At 45.2% G+C, this 17,502-nt stretch overlaps 1 protein-coding gene across 1 annotated transcript in view; it reads left to right on the top strand.

Annotated features, from left to right (window-relative positions):
• Positions 1 to 201: 201 nt before the first annotated feature.
• Positions 202 to 17,502, top strand: part of SLC16A12 (solute carrier family 16 member 12) — a 72,394-nt gene continuing 55,093 nt past the window's right edge. Inside the window, exon 1 of the mRNA XM_021699973.1 lies at positions 202 to 298. The gene's annotated coding sequence lies outside the window, so the exon portion shown is untranslated. The remainder of the gene's footprint in view (positions 299 to 17,502) is intronic.

Genomic DNA, 17,502 nt, shown 5'->3' with positions numbered 1-17,502 from the left:
AATCTGGACATTCCAAGAATCAAAGACAAACACAAAACCCAAACACACAGCATTTAATGAAATAAACAAAGTACATGCTTTGGGCTTTGCTAGAGCCTCTGGGAGTGATGACTTCAGTTAGACAGAAGGAAGCCTGTGAGCTTTCTTTCTCTTCTCCAAAACTTTTTTCTTTTTCAAAACTTTTTAAAAGAACTGGTTGTCCTATGTTATTTAAATGGAGAATGGACCTTATTTGCCACCCAAAACAATGTTCTGAAATGCAAAAGTATTCAAGCCTTGAACCTAAGGACCTTCACAGGTGAGTGCTCAGGACTCTCCAAGGCTCTAGTTTATGAATCCATTTTCAATGCTAATGAATTCTTTTACAAGCCATATTTGCTAATTCTTTTGTGTGTTTTAGACATGGATTCACTAATCATTACTTAGATGCAACGCAGAGGTTTTTGCAGTGAAAATAGGACGTAAATCCAGATTTATAAAGAGCAGGAGGTTAGGGGGAGGACAAGAAACAAAACAGCCAGAGGGTAAAATGAGGAAGGGCTTTACTCGTCTATTTTTTAAAAACCCTGAAGTACAGTATGACTGCTGCTTAGTAACTTTTCAGTCCCCTCTTCAAATTTTCCAAGAAATCCAACTCTTACTGAAACTTTGATAAACCACTGACTAAATCACCTATAGATTCTTGTTAAGATGCAGATTATGATTTAAAGGTGCTGGGGGTGGGCCCCAGATTTCGCATTTCTAGCAAGCTCCCACATGACAACGATGCTGATGAATAGCAAGGGTGTAGCCCCCAAGAAGCCGGAATCAGACAGGCAGTTCGGAGAACCTGCTTCTGACGGAGTGGTTTACAGGAACGTTAGCCTTACGTGGGGCACCTCTGGGCAAACCCGGGAGGCTGCGTCTGGCGGTCATTGAGACCGCCGCCGCCTTTAAGGCAACATCTGAGGAATGGGGACGAACCTCAGCACAATCAACAGCACTAACGTCTACGGGGGGGCGTGGTGCATACCCCGCGCCGCACTTTCCTTCCTTGTGTCCTCTCGGCAAACACCTGAAGTGGACTATTATTCTCGTTTCACAGGTGAAGAAACTGAGGCTCAGGGACTTAACTCGCTCAAGGTCACAAGCTTTTCAGGAGAGTTGGATCCAGGCGCATCTAATTCCCAGAGACAACGCTTTTAACTAACACTTCGGGGCCTCAGTTTCCTGTGCTGTGACCTGGGAAGCGCTGGCTGGCAGAAGACACGTCCCTGGCAGATACGCCTCAGGGAGTCCTTGAATTCCTTCTCCAGACCTTGCTCGTGGACCCTGCAGGGAAAAGTTCTTTTGGAGAACACCGGGCCGCCTCCGCTCGCCTGGGTCAGGGGCGCGCACGGCTGAGAAGGGTCACGGCGGACCCCCGGGAGGGGAGGGCGGTCGCGGATCGAGCTGGCTCGGCACACGGCCGCCCGACCCATTACATAACCGCGAGGTGTCCCTCCGCCCCCCGCGCCAAGCCTCGGCACGCAGAGCGGATCCCAGTGACAAACCCCTTTCGGCCACCGCGCAGAGCCCACGGCGGAGCCGGCGGGGCGGGGGCTGAACCTGCCGGCGCGTTTCGGAGGCCGGGCGCTGGGCTCCTCCCGGCGACTCTCTCCTCCTCCCGCGCTGCCCGCGGGGCCCCCCGGCCCCAGCCCCGCCGGCGCCTCCGCCCCGTGCGCTCCCCGCCCCCTCGGAAGCGCGGACCGCGGCGGCTGGGGCCCGGGAAGGGGCCACGGCGCAGGGAGGCGGCCCGGTGGGTGCGCCCCGGGGGGACATGTCCGCGCGCCAGCGCCCGGGATACGGCGGTCCACGCGAGGTGAGGACGCGGCGGCGCCGGGCCGGGGCCGGGAGAAAGGGGGGCTGTGCGCCCGGGGCGGGCTGCGGGGCGTGGGCACCGGCCCGGCGGGGCTGCCCCGGGCGCAGCCTCCCGCGGGCGGCTGTCCCTCTCCCCGTTCCCCGGCGGCGTGGGGGCTCAGGGGACCCGGGGGTAGGCTGCGCGGCGGGGCGGCGGGGCTCTCGGGCTGGGCGTGGTGGAGCTGGCGGAGGGCGCTCGGTGGCTCCCGCGGCCCCCAGAGCCGCCACCCCAACCCGGGTCCCTCGGGGCGCCTGTGGGGGTTCGGTTAGGGGACAGACATGTGCCCCCTCGTCCTGTCGGTGTCGGGCCCGCGCTCCAGCGGTTTCTGGGCAGGTGGCTGAAGAGGAAGCGGCTTTGATCTCCATCTCCTGTGCTTTCCAAAGGCAGATTTCCCGGTGTTACAGGGACCGCTTTTCTGCTGGATTGGGCTTTCCGTGACTTTTTTTTTTCTTTCTTAATCTTCTTCTGCCTCAGGTAATATTTATTTCTCGCGTGTGGTGTGCTAACAACACACCAGCCTTCAAAACCCTCAACTGACTGAATTTAATTTCTCAGCTGTTTCTTGTGCTCAAGGAAGGCCGTGATCCCTGCCGTGCAAACTCAGGGAGAAGTGTTGGCAAGCAAAATTTTAAAGCACGATTCCAGTAAGTCCTGGGGCTATTTGGTTAGCCTTCCGTTTTTACAATTCGGCTGTCTGACCATCTTACAACTTTTTTTTTTTTTAATGTTGAGTCGTATGGAACCTACCAGAATACTGGTTAAACCATTCCGTTCTGATGGGACTCTAATTCGTTCATCCTATTCGTTTCTTTGCTGAGAGCTGGACACTCTGAAGGCGCAGCCGGCTTAACCCAGGGAGACAGACAAGGCCTGACAAATTTAGAAACACACCGTCTCCACAGGTATCTGAGATCACTAGCTTTTAAAACCATCAACGGACCCTGCAGTTTGTCTCGCCCCTCCCCCACCAGTGTCATATGCCATACTAGGGTAATGGTGCCTGCCCCTCCTGAGGTGCCCAACGTCTCTGTGTTAAAGAAATTAATGATGAAAATAAGGAGTAGTAATTAAGTGACTGGATTTGGTCACATAATCACAGGATCTTGGAAACTGAAAAGGGTTTTAGAGATCATCTATTCAAACCCTTCACCTGGCCGGCCAGGAAGCTCAAATTCCTGATAGCAAGGATTGGCTAAACTCCTACTGTTTATTGGTGATGGAACCAACACCACCATCCAGGCCTCCTCTTTCCCACTTAGTGACACTTTCCAAGCATATTGCTGCTAGGCATTTTGAACAAAAACGATGGAACTAGAATCACCTATATCATTTTCCTGTTCTTATTTTTTATTTATTTTAACTGGTGGAGTTTTGAAATAAATGAGTGGTTGATTTAGCCAAACCACCTCTGTAGTACAATTAAAAAGATATGAACCCTTAATTTTAAATAAGTTACATTCTTCTTGAACAGTGATGAATATGCAGATATATCCTAGGTGAACATCCAGAGAAGAAAAGTAATCAAAACGGGTGAACTAAATTTACCCCCATCTCTCCCTGGAATCTCAGCTCCCTATGGTGATGATTGGTTAGAGTAAAAGGTATAATGTATGACTTTGGAGCCAACTTGAGAAAAGGAGTTTATATGAGGAGCGTTTGCGTATTGTGATGAACACCATGACCTTATAACAGAGCTAAGAAGGGGACTTTAAGCTGACTTCTTTAGCATTTTACGCATTGCCCATTTTTTATGTTTTTCAATTTAGTTCAATTTAACAGAGATCTTTTTTTACCTACTATATTATATAGTCCCCACCCTGTGCCTGGTGCTGCTGTTCTGGGCATTTGGGATCTATCGGTGAACACAGCAAAGAGATTTGTTCCTGTGGAGCTCAAGTTACATTCATTCATTAGAATGTTCCTGGATTTTGTTTGGCAGATAGAAGAGAATTTCGGTTTTGCCTAAAGTAGGGAAATGAGTGTAAATATTCCAAATGATCTTCCTTCCAATCCCCTGATCCTGCTGATTTTATAATCATTGAAAACAAAGAAGGGAATTTAGATGAATTACTTTGACTTCTATGAACTGATACCCTCCTGTACACGAAGAGCAGGTCCCACATTTGGTTATTTTATATGTTGTTAATTCGGAGTCCCTTAAATTACATTTCCTTTAGTGCAGGCACATCACTGTGGTGACGTTAAACTTAATGAAGCACGGGGGGATTCGTTTTCTCAGTAGTGTTAGCGCTCTCGTGGTGGTGTGGTATACTGTGATTGTACCAGTGTGTGAGATGTAGCTGCTTATTTATTTATGCAGATGGTGTTCTGCTCTCATTTTTTTCTCACTTTACATGTCGTCCCCCACTCCCCTCCATATTCCTAGGCCTTACAGTGTTGTGACTTCTTGGTAAATCCGTTACCACGGAAGGTTTTATTCAGACATTCCAGTTCTAAGTATTTTCTAATTCCCTCAACTGCTTTTTCTTCAAAACGGCATGGTTTGCAAGCTTAGGCATGTTTATTGTTTTTAACAAAGGCTTATCAAAATGAACTTGGCAGTTTTTCAGGCACATACAGCCAAAAAAAGTATTCAGTGCAGCTTTTGGTGGTGTTCATGCATTCTTTACCTACCCTATTGCTTTGCTTTTAAAAATCGCTAATTTGGAAGCTATTTGCTTTTGAGAACCTTTGCAGGATATCTCAAAACTCACCCATTAAAGTGGCATAGCATAATAATTTAATTGAGGAAAAGCCAAATCCACATTTGATATTGGGAGATGTTGAGTACAAAGATTTTCTGTCTGTTTTTAATTTATTCTACATCAAAGGACATCAGGAAGTGTCACGATCTAACAATGTCCTATTTGAAAGTGGTCTCTGTGAAGCACTTGGAGGAGAGTCACGATTTCTGACGGCTGCTAGGCACCCAGATTCGTTGATTTTCTTCAGTTGCCCCCCACTTCACCCCATCAGAGGCTCATCTCTCCTTTCCTTCTTTGACTCCACATTGACGAATGGAGTGAGTTGTTGTAGCCAGGTAGGAAGTTACACGTCTAAATAAATTAATTATTTAATGTGCTCCTTCTTTACTTAATAAATAATAAATAGTGAACTTCTCCTTATTAAATATTGGTATAAAGATTGGGTTTTGAGCACCTCTTTTTCTGTGCTGATGGAAGCAGGGGATGCAAAGACCTAGAACCTGCCTCTAAAATAGCTTTCAGCCTGGTATGGAAAAAAAAGATGTTATATGACTGGCTATCATTAAGGGTTATGAGCTCCATGAGGTAGATAAGTACTCTGGAAATTAAAGGGGAGGAGAGAATGCATGCAGGCACTATGAGTAATCAAGATTTAGGGAAGACTTTATAGAAGAGGACATGTTTGAGCTTCTCCTTTACAGACAGGTAGGATGGTAATGCTTTATAGAAGCAGAAGGGTATATCTATCTTTATAGTAACATATCTCTGCTTTTTTTTTTTTTTTGAAGACCTATAGAAGACTTCCTTTTGGGGGCCAGGTATGGCCCCCATTGTGTAATGAATACCATTTCTACACTCTGCATGCTTCCCCCTCCATCTTGGATAATGGAGTACTGACCCACATTAAAACAACTCAGGGTTGGGGCGCCCGGGTGGCTCAGTTGGTTAAGTGGTCAACCCTTGGTTTTGGCTCAAGTCATGATCTTGGGGTGGTGGGGTTGAGCCCCACCTTGAGCCCCACCCTGTGTCGGGCTCCATGCTCAGCGGGGAGTCTGCTTCAGGATTCTCTCTCCCTCTTCTCTGACTCTCTCTCTAAAATAAATGAATAAATCTTAAAAAAAACCCAACTCAGGGTTAGCCATTACTCTCCTTCCCTCTGGCACCCCTCCTGGTTGTTGCTCAGAGCACAGAGGCCACTGTGGGAAATAGCTATCATCACAATAAATTGGTGTATTTTGCTTTTATCAACTCAGGTGCATGCTTATATTAGTATTTGCTCATAGTCCTATTTATTCGACTAGTACTTGCTATTGTCATTTTGCACTTTAATGGAATATTACATAAAGTGATATAATGTAAATGCCAAAGAATGCTTTTTCTATAAAAACTAAATTGTCATATAGGCACATAAAAGTAAGTCATTTCTAAAAACAATGTCAACACATGCTACAACATAGATGAACCATGAAAACATTATGCTGAGTGAGAGAAGCCAGGTGCGAAAGACCACATATTGTGTGATAAGTCCACAATAGGCAAATCCACGGAGACAAAAAGTAGATCCGTGGTTGGCCTGGTATGGGGGTGGGGAAAGTTGAGAGTGACTAACAATGGGTACATGGTTTCTTTTTGGGATGATAGCTTTGTTCTAGAATTAGGTGGTGGTGATGACTTTATAACATGTGAGTACACTAAAAATCACTGAATTGTAGCCTTTAAAATGATTAAAATAGTAAATTTTATTTCAACCCCCCCCCCCCAAAGACAGTGAAGCTAAAAAGAGAAAGAGCAACATCAACAAACAGACTACTACTACTTAGATGTGGAATGGACAGCTATAAAAGATTGGAAAACTCTAATAAAACGAATCTAGAAAGATTTTGCACTCAGGCTTTTCCACAAGAAACTCTAAGATACAAGTGCTTTTACTGTCTTTGAGAAAATGTGGTAAGGTGATAGACAAGTGAAAAACACTGATCTAGTGGACTTCTTAGAAGTGATCTTCATTTTTGTTGTTTTTAAGATTTTATTTGACAGAGAGAGTGTGCACAAGCAGGGGGAGCGGCAGACAGAGGGAGAAGTAGGCTCCCCGCTGAGCAAGGACCTTGGGATCATGACCTGAGCCAAAGGCAGTTGCTTAACCAAATGAGCCACCCAGGTGTCCCAGAACTGATCTTATTTTTAATGACATTTGTTCTTATTTTACTTTTAATAGTAGTGGGAATTCTCACCCACTGTTACCAGTTAGCTGTCCCCAAATGTGTTTTCACTGTTAATTTTGGTATTAAAAGTAGCACTTTCATGGGTCTTGACCAGTCTGAACTGTGTTTTGCAGATTTCTGTGGGTTTCAAGGAGTCTCAGGGGATGTTAGGGGCATGGGGACAGTGTGGGGAAAGATGTCCTATATCCAGCTTGGTTTCCTTTTGGTGATCTCTTCTGCAACCTGAGCAGGTGTGCTATTCCTGATTTCACATTTTGGGTTTCCAAGTAAGATTTTATCTGAACAAGGGATTTCTTGGTGAAAACAAGTTTGTAAATGATTAGGCCACGTGTTTATAAGTTTCTGCTTCCATTTCTCTGCCAAATTTGGTTTATGTCATTCTGGTAGCTCCTAATTGTTTCAAAATACTACTGTACACCTGTGTTGAAAAAGCATGGGACGACATTGGTCTTATTAACTTTCTATCCTCTATGCCTGTGCAGAGAGAGAGTCAAATGAGTAGTTAGATATTCTGGGCAAGAAGCATAGATTGGGAGTTATTTGCATAGAGACTCAGTTTAAGTCTTGTGTGTATGGAAGTAATCACCCAAGGAGAGTGTTGATAGACGTGGGAGGTGGGTCAAAGATAAGATCCTGAGGAATGGCTGTGCTGGGTCAGGTACCCTCTGTACTCACACTTTGGTCAATGAAATTCCCTCTGTAGTTTGCTATTTCCCTGCATATGCTCGGGCATAACTGTCAAAGGAATTGGAGCATGAGTGTATATGTGGGTGGGTGGGGGTATGAGGTAGGTGGGGTCAGAGCGTGGGCTGTGGGAACCAGCCAAGGAAGTTTTCTCTTTCTTTGAATTACCCTACATCCTAGAGGGCTCCTTCTATATGTGTACTGATGTATAGAATGAGAAGATAAACTTGAGTGTTTGCCTCATGGATTTGGTAGTGAGAGAGCCATTGCGGTATTTTTGACCTGCAGTGATTTGTTAAGAAGCATTACGGTTTCTTGATTTTTAAAATCCAGACATCCCTGGACCCCATGTCTTCATTCTCCCTTGTGGGACTTGAGTGGTGACTACTAGGTTCTGGGTATGGTCCCAGTGAGACCCCAGGTAAGTCCCCATGCCACAGGGGTCTGAAGCTTTATTTTGTTTCATTGACACAGACCCTGCCTTCAGTGCTGGCCAGCTGTTTGGCAAATCTGTTACAAGTCTCAGCAGGCAACAGTGTAGTAACATAATTTATAAACTCATAAACCCTCTTAGAAAAAGTCAAAGTACCATGGTAAAGAATAAATAAATGCTCATAAGTAAGACGCTGGCAAAAATATTTTACTGAATAGTTAGGGGGTTCTAATGATAAGGGGATTTGTCATTGTATCAAAAACTTAAGCAACACACATTTTTTTCCTCTCATTTTTACTTCTTTCAGTTGACTTCTTCCACATTCAGAAAAGAAAAATTATAGACAACTGTATATTCTAATTTTATTAGGGATGAAGGTGTAATTAAAATTTTTTGTAAAGATTTTTTATTTATTCATTTGAGACACAGAGATACAGAGAGAGAGTGAGAGAGCATGAGCAGGGGGAGAGCAGAGGGAGAGGGAGAAGCAGGCTCCCCGCTGAGGCAGGAGCCCGATGTGGTGCTTGATCCCAGGACTCTGGGATCATGACCTGAGCCGAAGGCAGACACTTAACCATCTGAGCCACCTAGGCGTCCCTGTAATTAAAATTTCAAATGACATCGGGGGGTACCTGGGTGGCTCAGTCAAACATCTTCACTCACATCTCAGGGTGGTGAGTTCAAACCCTGTGTTGGGCTCCATGCCCAGTGTAGAGCCTACTTAATAAATCAATAAATAAAATCTTCAAAAATCAAAAGAAATTTCAAATGACATTGAATAGCTGATGCATCCAAATTGGCATCTCAGAATCGTTCTGGCACATTCTGCTTTCTTTATAAATTCTTGCATGATCATATACCTATTTGGCTGCAAATACAGGCTACATCAAGTTAAAGTTTCAGTTTTTTTTTAAAGTTTTAATAGTTTTAAGGTGGGAAGAGACTTTTGAATTAGATGGAATAGAATTAATTACTTTTAAAGCCCCTAATAAAAACATATTGAGATTAAGCAATGTTAAAATAACTCAGTGAGTTTGCCTCTTCATCAGGCAAATGTTTGCTGAGTACCCAGCATGTGCTAGACACTGTGTCAGGTGCTGGAGGCGCACAGAGAATAGATAGGGTCTTACCCGAAGGCTTACAATCTCCTAGGGGAGGCAGATGTGTGGACAAGTAATCAGGGCATGATGATGAGTCCCTTAAGTGACCACCTGCTTTGGTTCAGGGCCAGAGGGACTAAATGCTGCCTTTGTTGCTCAGGCCATTAAGGAAGTGTAGAAACTTATGAGGTGCACACGCTGAGGAAGCGAATTCTAAGCAGCAGGCACAATGCATACAAAGTGTCCGAGGTGGGGAAGTAGCACTAGACTGGGAGACCTGTGTGGTTCTCCAGGGCAGTCAGGGCTGGCCGACCTGCAGGGTGTGTATGTGGCTGGATGCCAGGTAGGACCAGAAGAACCGGCAGGAGCAAGATCATTTAGGGTCTTCGTGTACTGCACTAAAGAGTTTCAGTTTTGCTTTAGCTGCTAAGAGTACTCCTTGAAGGCTTTTAAACAGAGGAGTGGGGGGTGGGATGGGGGCTTTGGTGATAAAATTAGCTTGTGTTTCAAACCTACATCTCTTAATGAGGCTTGAAGAAAGGTCCAAGAGGGTGACAAACTAGGGGTCTGTTGAAATGGTACAGGTGGGAAGTAAGGTTCACGCCTTATGGTAAGACTTCTGCTTTATTCATATTTATATTCTTGGTGCTTGGTGCCCTATAGGGTACATGGTGGAGATGTCTGGTAGGCAATTAGATATTCTGGGCAAGCAATCCAAAATGTGGGCATTATCAGCTAATAGGCTCAGTTGAACATGACAGGATTGGATGAACAAGACATAATTGGATGTAATTACCCAAGGAGCATGTAAAGAATGAAGTGTGAAATGGGTCAAAAAATTGTGGAGAATAACTAGGGTGTGTTCATATTATACCCAGGGCACATCTTAGTCATTGTACCCTTCTTTTTCCACTCTAGTTACATGCTGATCTTTTTCTAGAACAACTGTGAGGGCAGGGACTATGTCTTATTTATGGTGTCACTGCGATTGTTCACAGCTTAAGTCCTGTGTTTGGAAATAATCACCCAAGGAGAGTGTTTATAAAGAGATGTGAGATGGGTCAGAGATAAAATCCTTGCACAATTCCAGAAAGCGCCACTCATACATCTGAGTAGTTGGGTCTCACTGTGAATGGTGCCTCTCGGAGTTGTGCTCCAGCTGTCCCTGCTCAACTGGTCGCAGCAGCTATCATGGTACCTGAGATATGGTGAGTGTTCAGCATGTTTGTTGAATGAATGAGTAAATGACACAACATCTAATGAGTGGCCAGAGAAAGAAAGATCTAGCAAAAGAAAGTAAGAAGTATAGGTCTCTAGGGAAAAAGGATAAACCGGGGGGACTCTGGTCATGGAAATGCAAGGAAGAAAGAGTTTCAATAATGAGAGAGAGTGCCAAATGCTACAGAGAGGTCAATTAATTAGGGATGGCAGAGTCACCACTGGCAATTAGGAGTCATTGGTGTCTAAAATAGCTTGAGCGGTGTGTAGGGGAGGCAGGGGGCAAATTCCATTCCACTCAGGTGGGAATGAGAAAAGGGATGAGGAGACAGTCAGTGTAGACAGGTCCTTAAGAGGCTGGGTTTGTGAAGGGAAGAAAGTAATCGGGGACAGCTGGGAGGGCGGCAGGGGTGAAGGGGGTTTTCTTCCCTTGTCTTCAGTTCTCTTCCTTTCTTTCCTCTCTCACATTCCTCCTTCCTGCTTTCAAGGTGACAGATACTTGAGGAAATTTATAGGCTAAAGGTCTAGGTTCAAAATATAGAATCTAGGAGAGGGGAGGCTAACCTGAGAAATTAAATATGAAAAGAAGCGTCTTTCTCTGCCAAAGGAACAAAAGGAATGAAAGATGCATGTGGATAGGAATGGACCGGAGGAATGAGCTGAAGGGAAAAAATGGAATAAAAACAGCTCACATTTTCTCTATAAAATAGAACTGGCATTTCGGGGGCACTTTTTATGTTCTAAGCATCATTAAAACTACTTTCATATGTTAACTCTCTGAGTTCTAGCAACAGTCATGTGAGGATGGAGTTATTATCCTAATGTTATAAACAAGGCCACGGCAGCCCAAACGGACAAAGCATCTTGCTGAGGTTGAACAGCTGCTCAGGGGCAGGACCAGGATGCCTTTAAAGCTGTTCACCAGCTGGTGCGGGGTACATAGAGGACTTAAGATTTTGAAGAAGCAATATGCAATGGAACAGTACAAATATTATTGCTGAGTCACTCCAAGCACTTAGTTTGTGCTGGAAATCATAATTGTGCCATTAATTTGCAAGGTTGAGAGATCTGCTGTAGCAAAACTTGCCTTACCAGTTACAGGAACGGAAATGTTTGAATGGTCTGGATTGATTCAAAATTGGGGATTGGTGGCTTGGAAGGAGTGGGGGTGTCAGAAAGAGAGCAAGTGATATGATGGAGAAGGAGCTGTAGCCTCTAAAAAGGAGGCAAGCTGAGGGAATGGGAGAAAATGGAGAGGCCAGGGGCCTGGGAGCTCAGGGAGGTTGGAAACCAGGGGCAGGAGGAGTTAGGGAATTGTGGAGGATAGAAGGTTGGGGTTTGGGAGGGATACTGACATCTCACAACAACCCTAGATTTCAGAAGTGAGGATTGGCATGGGTGAGGATTGGCACGGGTGATGATTGGTTGATGGCTTTGGACGCACGTGGCTGAAATTGAATGGAGGTGAATCTTATGGGATGTGATGAGGTCAAGGTTGAGGCTGAGATTGGCAGAGATGTTGGCACATGTTGACTAGACCCTGTCTCTTGTTGGAGGATGGTGCCCGGTAGCCCTAAGGACTGGTCTGGACTTTAGAAAGCTACAACCCAAGTCTGGTATGGGTCTATCTAGGGAAAGATACAAAAGGTTAGCTGATCTCAGTAGAACATTGTCAGAAAAATGGTTGGATAGCTTCTATTTTGCACTGTAGTTTTTGAAGAAATAACTTACAAATATCAGTTGGCAAAACAACAGTTTTCACAAGCAACTTCAGATGCTTTAACCAAATCGTCTTTATCGGCCTGGAAAGAAAGGATTTTGTGCTCTGATGAAACCTCCTCTCCCTCTTTCCTCTCCCTCCTCTTTCTCTTCTCTGGGAGTGTCCAGCACTCTGTGGGCGGAGAAGCAACTGAGGATCATCAGGCTTCCAGCTGTTGAGCTTTGTTGTGATTTGTGGGGGTGGGGGTCATGGGAGAGGGGCCAGAAACTTGAGTGGGGCTCAGTGTGGTGTCTTTGCTTCTATAGTTAGCCATGTGATGGGAACCAGCAATACGCGCTCCCTTTGTACAGCTGTGCATACCACGGTCGGCTTTGCTCTTCTGCCCACTCAGGGTTTTAGGAAGTCAAAATGAGATCTGAGGTGAGCTTAGAAGCTGCACATGTGAAGATATGGAGCTTCGGCCCAGGGACAGAATGTGTGTCCCAGGCCTACGCAAGTGGCCCATGCAGATAATGAATCAGGTAGGCTGTTCTGGGGTGTAAGGAACAGAAACTCCAACCTGGACTGGCTTCACTGGTGAGGAAAAGGATTTCTTCATTTAGCAGAATGTCCCGGGCTCTGGCTTTACTTCTCTGTGATTCTCTTGGCTCTGTCCCTACCATGTGTTCTTTTCATTCTCAACCTGATTGCCCTCCTGGTCCCCAGATGGCTACGGTTGTTCGAAGGGTCCCACGGAGATAGGAAACATCTAGTGGAGGGAGAGAAGCGGTGTCTTCGTGTCTTCTCAGTAGTGAGCCAATCTTTCCCAGAAGCTTCTGGAAGACTTCCTTGTCCTTGGCAAAGATGGGATCACTGCCCTTTCCTTAAATCAGTCCATGACTGGCAGGCCCAACAGGCTTGCTGTAATTCTTGATTAAGCAATTGGGGTGGACTGGATGTTGGGAATCACGTCCATGATAGAGAGAAGGCTCGAGGCCATTGTTATAAAATTCCAGGCTTTTCAAGGGGAAGGAGCCTCGGATGGCGGCGGTCAAGCCCCACTCCTGCATGTGCTAGCACTATGAACTCGGACACATTACCAACTTCGGTGAGCTTCGGTTTTCTCTGAGAGGATCATCGTGAGAGTTGAAAACACTATATAAACTTTAAGGAGCTAATTTTTCATTTAATAATGGTGATGATGATGATACGAATAAGAGTTCCATTTACTGAGCACTTACGTGTTCCAGACACTTGTTATAGGCTTTAATGCATTTTCTGTATTACTCACTAAACACATATTAAGCAACCATCATACTCGAGGCATTCTACTAAATGCTTTATTTCTGATCTCTACTAAGCTGCGATCTGGAACAGTAAGGCTAGAGACAGAGAAGGAGGTGGTGCTCGGGTTCACCTATGGGTTTCAGGGGTTTGGGCCATGTGACTGGGTAGAGGCAGTTGGCTGTGGGGCCTCTGCCAATGGCTCGTGGTCTGCCTCCGATGGTCTTTCGCTAACTAACTATTGCAGGGCTCACTGCACTAGGGATTTGCAACCCACACGTGTACACGTACTTTTAGAATACTTGATGCTTTTCTTCTCCCTGTTCCTTTATTTCCCAAATACAAGATTTTTGCATATTTATGCTTTTGAAATAGTAGAGGGATTTACAAATGTTTATTGGATGCTTGTCTGTATTGTCTCCCCTGAGCCCCATGAAGAAGTCAGGCCTGAATTTGCATCTGTATTGAGGCTTAGTGGTCATGAGGTCCATCAGGTAAAGAAGGTGGGTGGTAGGGGGTGGGGGTGTCTTTTTTTTTTTCTTTTGATGTTGCAAATTGCCCTGCTTTGCACATCCTTGTGAAGTGAACTTCTCCCATATTTTGGTTTCTATCCGTAAGATAGTTTCCCTGAAGGAGAATCTAGGTCAAAGTGTTTGAAACTTTTTATATGGATTGCCTGATTGGCTCCTGGAAGGTTTTTGGATGGTGAAAAGGACACGCTTGTAGTGTTATTTGGGGATTAGGCGTTTTCTCATTCAATGGTGTTTTATCTGCCTGGGATCATAAAATATTTCCAGAAAACCTGAACTGTTCTAATACCATCTAACTTACATTTTCCCAGGTCCCCCTTGCAATTATAATAAAAACAGTGTTTCTGTGGCTCAGCCTATATCATTTCTTCCCCTTAGTTCATAAAGTCCTGGGGAGAAACTAAACTTGTCCATCTTGATTCATCCTTTCCTTAGTGTGAGTTACTGCTCTTGAGGCTTCTTGGTCTGCATGCAAATAAACTCCTCAAAGGTCTATCTTTGATACACATCTGCTTTTTATTCATAGTTCTGGCCCTCATGCTGGGACCTCTGCTCTACTCTTAGACAGTATGCAAGGGGCCCCTGGGTGGCTCGGTTGGCTAAGCAACTGCCTTCAGCTCAGATCATGATCCCAAGGTCCTGGGATCGAGCCTGGCATTGGGCTCCCTGTTCCCAGGGGAGCCTGCTTCTCCCTCTCCCTCCGTCTGCCACTCCCCCGCTTGTGCTCTCATTCTCTCTCTCTGTCAAATAAATAAATAAAATCTTAAAAAAAAAAAAAAGACAATACGCAAGTAAGTTGATGGGGACAATGAAGGGAGGTATGCTGGGTTTTTTGCTGATGCAGTACGAATATGTAGTATCTGTTTTGGCGTTGTGGTGGAAATACAAAGACTTGCATTCATATGACTTGACTTCCCGTGTAATTCTCTCAACAGTTCCTAAAAAATACTTCTCCCCAATTCTTCCGACCCCACCAGATATATTGATGAATGAAGCTATGTGAGCAATAGAAAGAGGAAGGAACTGTCACTATTCTTAAATGGATTTTTTAAAAATGGTAGTTGCAACCATAGCGTATACAATACAAATTATGTTTATGTTTTGTCCTTTGTACATTTCCTCAGCAAATTTTAAACACAGGTGTGTCAAGTGGGCTAATAGGAAAAAGCAAGAGTGGGACCCTGGAGGGGACCATCAACAGACCACACAGTGTGACCAGGACTGGGGGTGGGGGGACACAGTGCTGTGGCCACAGCTAAATTGTTTGGGGGAGGGCCCAGTACCACCCGGTGCAGCAGGTAGGAACTGGAGACCCCCGAGGCCACTCCTGCTGGGTTACACAGCAAGTCAGTGGGAAAGCCTGTATTTCTACCCAGGTCTTTCTACATTCGAATGGCACCTTCTTTATTTGCTTCTTTTTCCAGATTTGAATGTTTCAAAATTACCTCTAAAATAATCAGACTTTATAGAAGGGAACAAAAGGGCCTACTGTTTCCCCCACTTTCTCTCACATCTGAGGTTTACATTATTTTTTTTAATAAGAGGTTTTTTTTTAAGATTTTATTTGCTTATTTGACAGACAGGGAACACAAGCAGGCAGAGGGAGAGGGAGATGCAGGCTTCCCGCCGAGCAGGGAGCCCGATGCGGGGCTCGATCCCAGGACCCTGGGACCATGACCTGAGCCGAAGGCAGACGCTCAACCAGCTGAGCCACCCAGGCGCCCTTACATTATTTTTTAATATTTTATTTTAATTCCAGTATAGTTAACATACAGTGTCATATTAGTTTCAGGTGTACAGTATGGTGATTCAACGCTTCCGTACCTGGTGCTCATCCTCCTGAAGCCCCATCACCTATGCCCCCATCCCGCCACCCCCTGCCCTCTGGTGACCATCAGTGTGTTCTCTAGAGTTAACAGTCTGTTTCTTAGCTTGCCTCTCCCCTTTTTTCCCCTTGTTGTCCTTTGTTTTGTTTCTTAAATTCTATATGTGAGTCAATCAGGTTTACATTTTATATCATCTCTCCCTTCTACCAATAGGATTTTTGTTTTGAATTTCTAAAAAATGGCTCTTAAATATTTGAAGTTTTCTTGAATTAGGCCTTGGCAAAAACCGTTTGCCTATCATGGATTCAGAGGCTTCCTGACCCTTATTGGAAATGTCAGATTGGCCACAAAACTCTTGTAACTTGGACAGAATGTTAACCCAAAAGAAGGGCTACAATTCAAATGGGAAACTACAGTGCCACTTAGTTCCTGTGGGTTGCTGAACAACATGAGGGGACTTGAAACAATCACTCCCCATCTTCCTGTCCAGGTGGAGTTCAGTTTGGAGAGCCTCCCAATGGTGAAGGCTAGGCACTGAGCTAAAATTTCCCTTTCCAGCTTGAATCAACCAATTTGCCCTGATAACAAGTTTAAAGGAGTTTATAATCGAGTAGGAAACAAGGTAGGCATTCACCTTGCCAGGTTAAAGCAGGGTGCTAAGCAAATAACTTGTGGAAACAAGATCACAGAGAGAATACATATATGCCTACAAGAAATCTTAATCAGTTATTTACAGTCTCCATTTACAAGTAAATGATCGGTCATGGCACTTATACCAGGGGTTTGCAAAATCCCCTGTCTTGGGGAGCTCAAGCGTGAAGTGGCCGAGTTGTGATCTAATAGGGAGGGACCGGGCTCTTGCCAGATTGAGAACATTCTGTCACCATTGGACAGATAACTTCGATTCTTTTTTTTTTTTTTTTTAAGATTTTTATTTATTTGACAGAGACAGCGAGAGAGGAAACACAAGCAGGGGGAGTGGGAGAGGGAGAAGCAGGCTCCCCGCTGCGCAGGGAGCCCGATGCGGGGCTCAATCCCAGGACCCTGGGTTCATGACCTGAGCCGAAGGCAGCCACTCAACTGACTGAGGCACCCAGGCGCCCCTTCGATTCTGTTTTTAGTGCCAGGGATGCATCAGCTGACAGAACCAACAAAAATCCCTGCCCTCCTGGCGTTTACAGTCTGATTTGTCGCTGCCTTGGAAAACAAATGACTAAGCCAGTTAGAATGATCTGTAGAGCAAAAGTAGATGAGTCAGACACACTGGTGTATTCCTGTAATAAATTGCACAGATTTCCCAACTTTGTTCGTTTTGAGGCCTTTTTCACATAGCCAGTGTTTCCGGGTAAGTGAGAGGACTATAATTACAATATAAGTTGAGGTGGCTTCTTTTTGGCATTCTGCTGGTTTTGTTGCCTTAATTTGCCAAATAACCTTAATTATAAAATATTATTGGCCCTACAGGGCAGCCCCTGTAAATAAACCCCCTGGTTTATTTCATTCTAGTTTTGCTGTTTTATGGAAAATAGAGCATTGCGAACAATTCCATCTGTCCTTGTGCTGATTGTGACGACTAATTGATGATGACTTGGCGCAGATTCTGAGCACCCCAGCGGACGGGTTCCCTGGCTCGGGGGCTCCCCTGGGCTGGGAGCTCCCCCCCACCCCCGAGCCCCCTCCCCCATGGAGCAGTGCTCTTGCGGGCCTGCTTGTCTGTCCAGCAGTGTGACTCTGATGAGGTCACTAGAATAACAAGCCTGGGAGCTTGGACCTAGGAAGCCATGTGCCTTTTCTTTGAGCTTCTTGTGGGAAAATGGGGATCGGAAGCATCTGTGACTGCACTTATCTCATTTTCGCAAACAGGATTTCTGCTGGGCCTGCAAAGTGAGGCCAAATTGATAGTTTTGAAGAAAGAAAATGCT

The sequence above is a fragment of the Neomonachus schauinslandi genome, chromosome 6 (assembly GCF_002201575.2).
Source record: "Neomonachus schauinslandi chromosome 6, ASM220157v2, whole genome shotgun sequence".
In the NCBI taxonomy this organism is placed as follows: domain Eukaryota; kingdom Metazoa; phylum Chordata; class Mammalia; order Carnivora; family Phocidae; genus Neomonachus; species Neomonachus schauinslandi.
Note: the sequence above shows the minus strand (reverse complement) of the source record. Positions and strands in the feature narration are given on the sequence as shown.